General features: G+C 42.4%; 2 pseudogenes; one reads left to right on the plus strand and one right to left on the minus strand.

Annotated features, from left to right (window-relative positions):
- Nucleotides 1-225: 225 nt before the first annotated feature.
- On the minus strand, nt 226-1,095 carry LOC105514410 (annotated as a pseudogene).
- Nucleotides 1,096-2,141: 1,046 nt separating this feature from the next.
- Nucleotides 2,142-2,709, plus strand: LOC105514408 (annotated as a pseudogene).
- The last annotated feature ends 3,266 nt before the right edge of the window (nt 2,710-5,975 follow it).

The raw sequence follows: 5,975 nt of genomic DNA on the forward strand, positions 1-5,975 counted from the left end.
AAAAAAAAAAAAAAAAAAAATGAATTTCAAACAGAAAGAGGTAAAGACTCTTTTCTCATTGTATTCTGCTCAAGATATTTCCCCCAAATAAGTGTAGAAAAAGGAGACCTCAAGAATAAGGCGACTGAGCACAAGAGGCAAAAACAAAACAAAGCAGACTACAACTTGCCCCGAGGGACTGGATAAAATTTAAAAGGGGGAAGGTTGGAATCCACCAGTGTTCTATTAGTCATCGCTTTCATCCTCCTGTCCTTCCTCCCCTTCATCATCATCATCTTCACCTTCATCTTCATCCCCTTCGTCATCAGTGTCTTCTAATCCTTCCTCCTCCTCCTCATTATCATCTTCTTCTCCATCATCCATATCGGGAACCAAGTAGTACTGTAATGGGTTTGGCCAAATATCACCTTTGATGTCCTCTCCTAAGTCATCGGCCCCTGCATCAGAATGGTCAGTAAAGCAGGTCAAGAAGCTCTCTGGTGCCTCATGCTGCCTCTTCCTGCTGGCTTTATTCTGCATTTGACTTATATGTTTAGTCACATCCTTTCCAGACTTCCATTTGATTTCAGTGGACTTTGAAGATGGATTAACTCTCATTCAGATTAAATTCTTTGAAGAGAACTTTATTTTCAAAGTAAGGATTTTCATCAAAATAAAAATCTACTCTGTAACCTGATTTAATATCTTCAAATTTTGTCACTTCAACTCTGGTCAAATAATGCAATGCCTCTTCGTTTTCGTTCCCCACCAGTGCAGACACTTGTGGATGATTGCCAAACGTTGTTACCCCAAAACTTAGGATTTTGGAGATCAATTCTGACCTCTTCTAAAAAAATGGTTGGCAGAGTTTGTTATATTTCTGTTTTACTTTCAAAATCTCCTCAATGTCTTGTTCATTAAGTCTGTCTATTTCATTTTGTATTTATCAATGTGTTCAATTGCTTCTTGCTGTTCTTTTTTGTACTTCTTCAGCAAGCCTACAGAGGCCGAAGTCTCCTCTGGTTGCAGAGCAGGAGGTGGTCTTGGTGTCTTCTTTTGAAACAGGAGGGGAGACTGGCATTTGGGGGCCATGCTGCTAGGGAATCCCAAGAACGAGACCACCAGTCTCCTTGCTCTTCAGGAACCAGGCAGAAAACTCTAATTTCTTGTATTTAATTTCATGAACACAGCTTATATCTTAGCAAGTTTAAGGTCACTTTTGAGATTCCCTTTGAGGCCTACCATGTGGTCATTACATTGTGAATCATCCATATGTGTTTGAAATAATGTGTACTCTCATTTGGGTACAGAGTTCTTTATGACTCTATTAGAAATGGAGGTCCAGGACCTGGAGGCAGAATAGGGAAAGGAATATCCTCCTCTATTTACCATTAAAATTCAATCAAAGTGGGAGGCCCAATGGATAACAGGAGTATTCCTGGAAGCCATTCCTACATGGGCATGACTAGCAATATCTTAACGATACATGGAAATGACTGTGAACCACACAAAAATATCCCACTAAACCCAAAGTAAATGTATCTCCAGCTCAGCTTGCTCTTTGCTTCCTAGAGAGATGGAAAGTAGATTAGTAGTTGCCTGGGGCTGGAGGTAAGAATGGAGAGTGATGCAAATGAGCCTGAGGAATCTTTCTAGAGTGATGAAAATGTTCTAATTGATTGTGGTGACGTTTGCATAACTCTGTAAATTTGCCAAAAATAACTTTTAATAAGTCAAAGTTATGTAGATCATACCTTAATAGAGCTATTTACAAATTTTTTTTGAAAGCGAGATCAGAGATTCAAATGTGAAAAGGCTGTGACATATAATACTTATGAACTAGCTCACACTGAGTAATCGTTTTGTCTCATCAAGAGTCCTATATACTGTGGGAAAGTTTGTCGTGCACCCGAAACATCTATGTGTGCTGAGTGACTTTGTGGACAGTGCCTCCCCGGTAAACCCGCTCTGTCTGCAGTGTCCGGAGCTTCTCCCACAGCAGTTTGCTGATCCCACCTTTGTGGCCAGATTCTGTGCTGCAAAATGGACATCTCCTCCTCCTCTTCTCCAGTCCCCTTCTTCCTAATAAAACTCTTTTCTGGAGAAGCTGAGGTCAACATCAAATTTCAAATATTTACAGTGGATACAAAACTATTTCAACAATGTAGACTATTAGGTGCATTGTTGTGGTCAGTGGAGTTGTTGGTAAAACATGTCTCCTGATATCCTACACAACAAATTTCCATCCTAATAGGTACAGACTGTTTTCGACAACTATGCATTCACAGTTAGGATTGGTGCAGAGCCATATACTCCTGGACTTTTAATACTGCCGGGCAAGGAGATTATGACAGATTATAACTGCAGAGTTATCCACAACAGATATATTTCTAGTCTGTTTCTCAGTGGTCTCTCCATGTTCATTTTAAAGTATGAAAGAAAAGTGAGGGCCTGAGATAACTCACCACTGCCCAAAGGCTCCTTTCTTGCTTGTCATGACCCAAATTGATCTGAGATGATCCGTCTATTATTGAGAAAATTACCAAAAACAAACAGAAGCCTATCACTTCAGAGACTGCCAAAAAGCCAGCCCACAACCTGAAGGCTGTCAACTGTATGGACGGTCCTGCACCCACACAGCAAGACCTAAAGAATGGATTTGACAAAGCAATATTGGCTGACCTGGAGCCTCCAGAACTGAAGAAGAGCTGCAAGCCTATGCTGCTGTGAACATCTCTCCAGAGCCCTTTCTGCACAGCTGGTGTAGGCATCATACTAAAAGCAATGTTTAAATCAAACCAAAGATTAAACATTAAAATTCATTTCTGCAATAATGACAAATACCCTGCACCAACCCACATGCATCCGTGTGAGACAGGGATTGTAGGTATGGCCCCCTTCTCCCTCCCAATACTAGTTACTTCTGAGTAATTGTGCATTGTTAGAAAAGTGATCAGTACTCATTTTTGGTTTTTGTTTCAAAAAACAGTTTTGTTTTTACTTAAAAGCAAGGCATGCTTGTGATGACTGTAACAGACTAATCGGAATTGTTGAAGCTGCTCCCTGCATCCACTCTGGAGGGTAATCTGGGACATCTTAGTGGGATTTTATTTTTTCTCTTTTTTGGAGGAGGAGTGTTTATAGGGTTTGTTTTTTAGTCCTTTTTCTTTTCTTTCTTTCTTTCTTTTTTTTTTTTTTGATTCATTAACCAGTGGTTAGTCCTTAAGAGGAGAAGCGTGGATTGATTCCATATTCGACTTCTTAGATCTAGCTTAAGAAACATGTTCCCTATATGGGGTGCTTTTAGGAAAGAATATAGTAAATGCCTTATTTAATAACATACTCCTTTTTGAAAGTCACCCTTTCTCTCCACCCTTGAGTAGGCTCAGTGTTTGATGAAACTCATGAAAGTGGGTGGAAATTGTCTTGCCCCCTGTTCTTTTTGGGGATGCACTAAATGTGTGACTGTGACTTTCAAGGAAATTTGTTTGCCAGTTGCTGATTTTTGAGGAAGTTAATTTCTAACTTCTTTCACTGATGAATAAAGAAAAGTATTGCACTTTTGAAATGCAACAAGTGGATTGAGTTTGTAACTTAAAAAACATTTTCCCCCGTCAGTCATTGTCTTATATTGCTTATTATAGATTTGCAATCAATAGTATATGATGTTTCTAGAATGCAGCTGAAGACCTGGTATGTAGAGGGAATGTGAAGAGCAGTACCAGAAGACCGACATCTATAGAATGATTTACAGCCTTTCAAGTTACAAGGATGGAGACCTGCTTCATGAAGAAGCTGGGGTGTAGTGGGGATGGATAGAACACTTAACAACATGAGGTCAGGGGAATCCCCTCACTTCTGTTTCGCAGACGAGGAACCCAAGAGCCGCCAGATGAGGCTCTCTGGTTTTTTTTTTGAGACATAGTCTCGCTCTGTCGCCCAGGCTGTAGTGCAGTGGCGTGATCTCAGCTCACTGCAACCTTTGCCTCCCGGGTTCAAGCAATTCTCCTCCCTCAGCCTCCCCAGTAGCCGGGACTACAGGCGCGTTCCACCATGCCGGGCTAACTTTTGTGTTCTTAGTAGAGACAGGGTTTCACCATGTTGGTCAGGCTGGACTTGAACTCCTGACCTTGTGATCCGCCCATCTCGGCCTCCCAAAGTGCGTGCTGGGATGCCTCCCAAAGTGCGTGCTGGGTTGACAGGCGTGAGCCACCGCGCCTGGCCGGCTCTCTGGTTTAATAAAAATTGTGGAAAGAATCTTACCGAGATTCTTCATAAATGTTAATAGGGATTTTTATCAGTTTTAGTTGTAGTTTCCAATTTCTAAAAATGTTTAGGTAATTTTTTACACCTTTCAGAACCTAGCTCATGAGTGTTGAATCAATGCTTTCTCATGTCAATTCTTTGTATAGGCATTCTTTTCAGATCTATTAAACAAAAACCCTTCACAACAACAAAAAAACAAAAACAAAAAAATACGAGTTTCTTTTACTTGGAGCACGAGCTAATAGGAGGAAAACATTCAGGTAAGGTAATTTACCTTCCCATATGAACTTAAAGTTTAATGTGTCACTCTCCATCTAGGGCAACTGTATTTTGAAAGACAGACGCTAAATTAACACAGGTGAATCAGTCTTTAATGGTGATGAAGTTTTTTTTTTTTTGAGACGGAGTCTCGCTCTGCCGCCCAAGCTGGAGTGCAGTGGCCAGATATCAGCTCACTGCAAGCTCCGCCTCCCAGGTTCACGCCATTCTCCTGCCTCAGCCTCCCGAGCAGCTGAGACCACAGGCGCCCGCCACCTCGCCCAGCTAGTTTTTTGTATTTTTTAGTAGAGACAGGGTTTCACCGTGTTAGCCAGGATGGTCTCGATCTCCTGACCTCGTGATCTGCCCGTCTCGGCCTCCCAAAGTGCTGGGATTACAGGCTTGAGCCACGGCACCCGGCCAAAGTTTTTTACTATCGTAGAAACTTGCGATTCTTTCTCTTTTCAATAAAGAAAGGAGACCGCCAGGAGTGATTTGCCACTTGTTGCATGTTTGCCAACTTTGATTCATTAACTGTAGCCTCTTGCTGATTCAGGAGATAAAAATGCGGGGTGCCCAGTTAAATTTGAATTCAGTTAAACACCAAATAATTTAGTATATCCCAGATATTTCATTTTTAAAAGAATAAATGTGACCCATGCAATACTTGGGACATACTTAAACTAAAACACTATTTGTATCTACAATTCAAGTTTAACTGGGCATCCAATATTTTATCTAACAACCCTACTGTAAGCTAGCTGTGCGAAAGCTTGGTTTAGGTTGCTCTTAAATGCCTTTGGTTTTTTTTTTTTTTTCAAAAATAAGTAGTCTCAAAATAAAGTATTCGATTTCCCAGTAGTTAGAAGAACTCAATTCCGGTTCCGAAGCTTCTTCAATTAAAAAGGAGCTTCAAAAGAGAAGTCAATTATACCGTGAACTACAAACCTCCACAGGGGTAGGCCCAGGGCTGCCCGCCTGACACCGTGCTCGCCAGTGAGCAGGGGCCCGGCGCCACAGGCCCGGGCAAAGGCCTTGGAGGTTGCAGAGGTGGGGGGCCTCGGCCAACCTGCTTCGCTCTGTCTTCTCCAAGCTCGGTGGGGAAGACCAACTTCCTGAGCGGCCCTGCCCCCTCCAGATGCTGGACACTCTTTTCCTCTCATCCCCCACTTCTCTCTCCGTGCGGGTTGGATGGAGAAGACGGCGCTCAGAGCACGCAGCGCCGGGAATTAACAGCGAGTTTTAAAATCTGGAGCTCGCAAGGTGTTCGACGCCTGCTGCTGTTCATTCCAGAGGGGCTTCTGCTGGAGGAGGAGGGGGCCCTCGACACCTAAGATGCAGACGGCGGTTCGCTCTCTGGCTCCCGCTCTTTTTTTCTTTTCTTTTCCTTTTTTTTTTTTTTTTTGGTCAGAGAAAACAAAACAGCCTTGCGCCCGGATGCGTAGAGAGCCGACGAGTGGAAACAAGGACAC

This window comes from Colobus angolensis, unplaced genomic scaffold (assembly GCF_000951035.1).
Source record: "Colobus angolensis palliatus isolate OR3802 unplaced genomic scaffold, Cang.pa_1.0 Scaffold244, whole genome shotgun sequence".
Taxonomy (NCBI): domain Eukaryota; kingdom Metazoa; phylum Chordata; class Mammalia; order Primates; family Cercopithecidae; genus Colobus; species Colobus angolensis.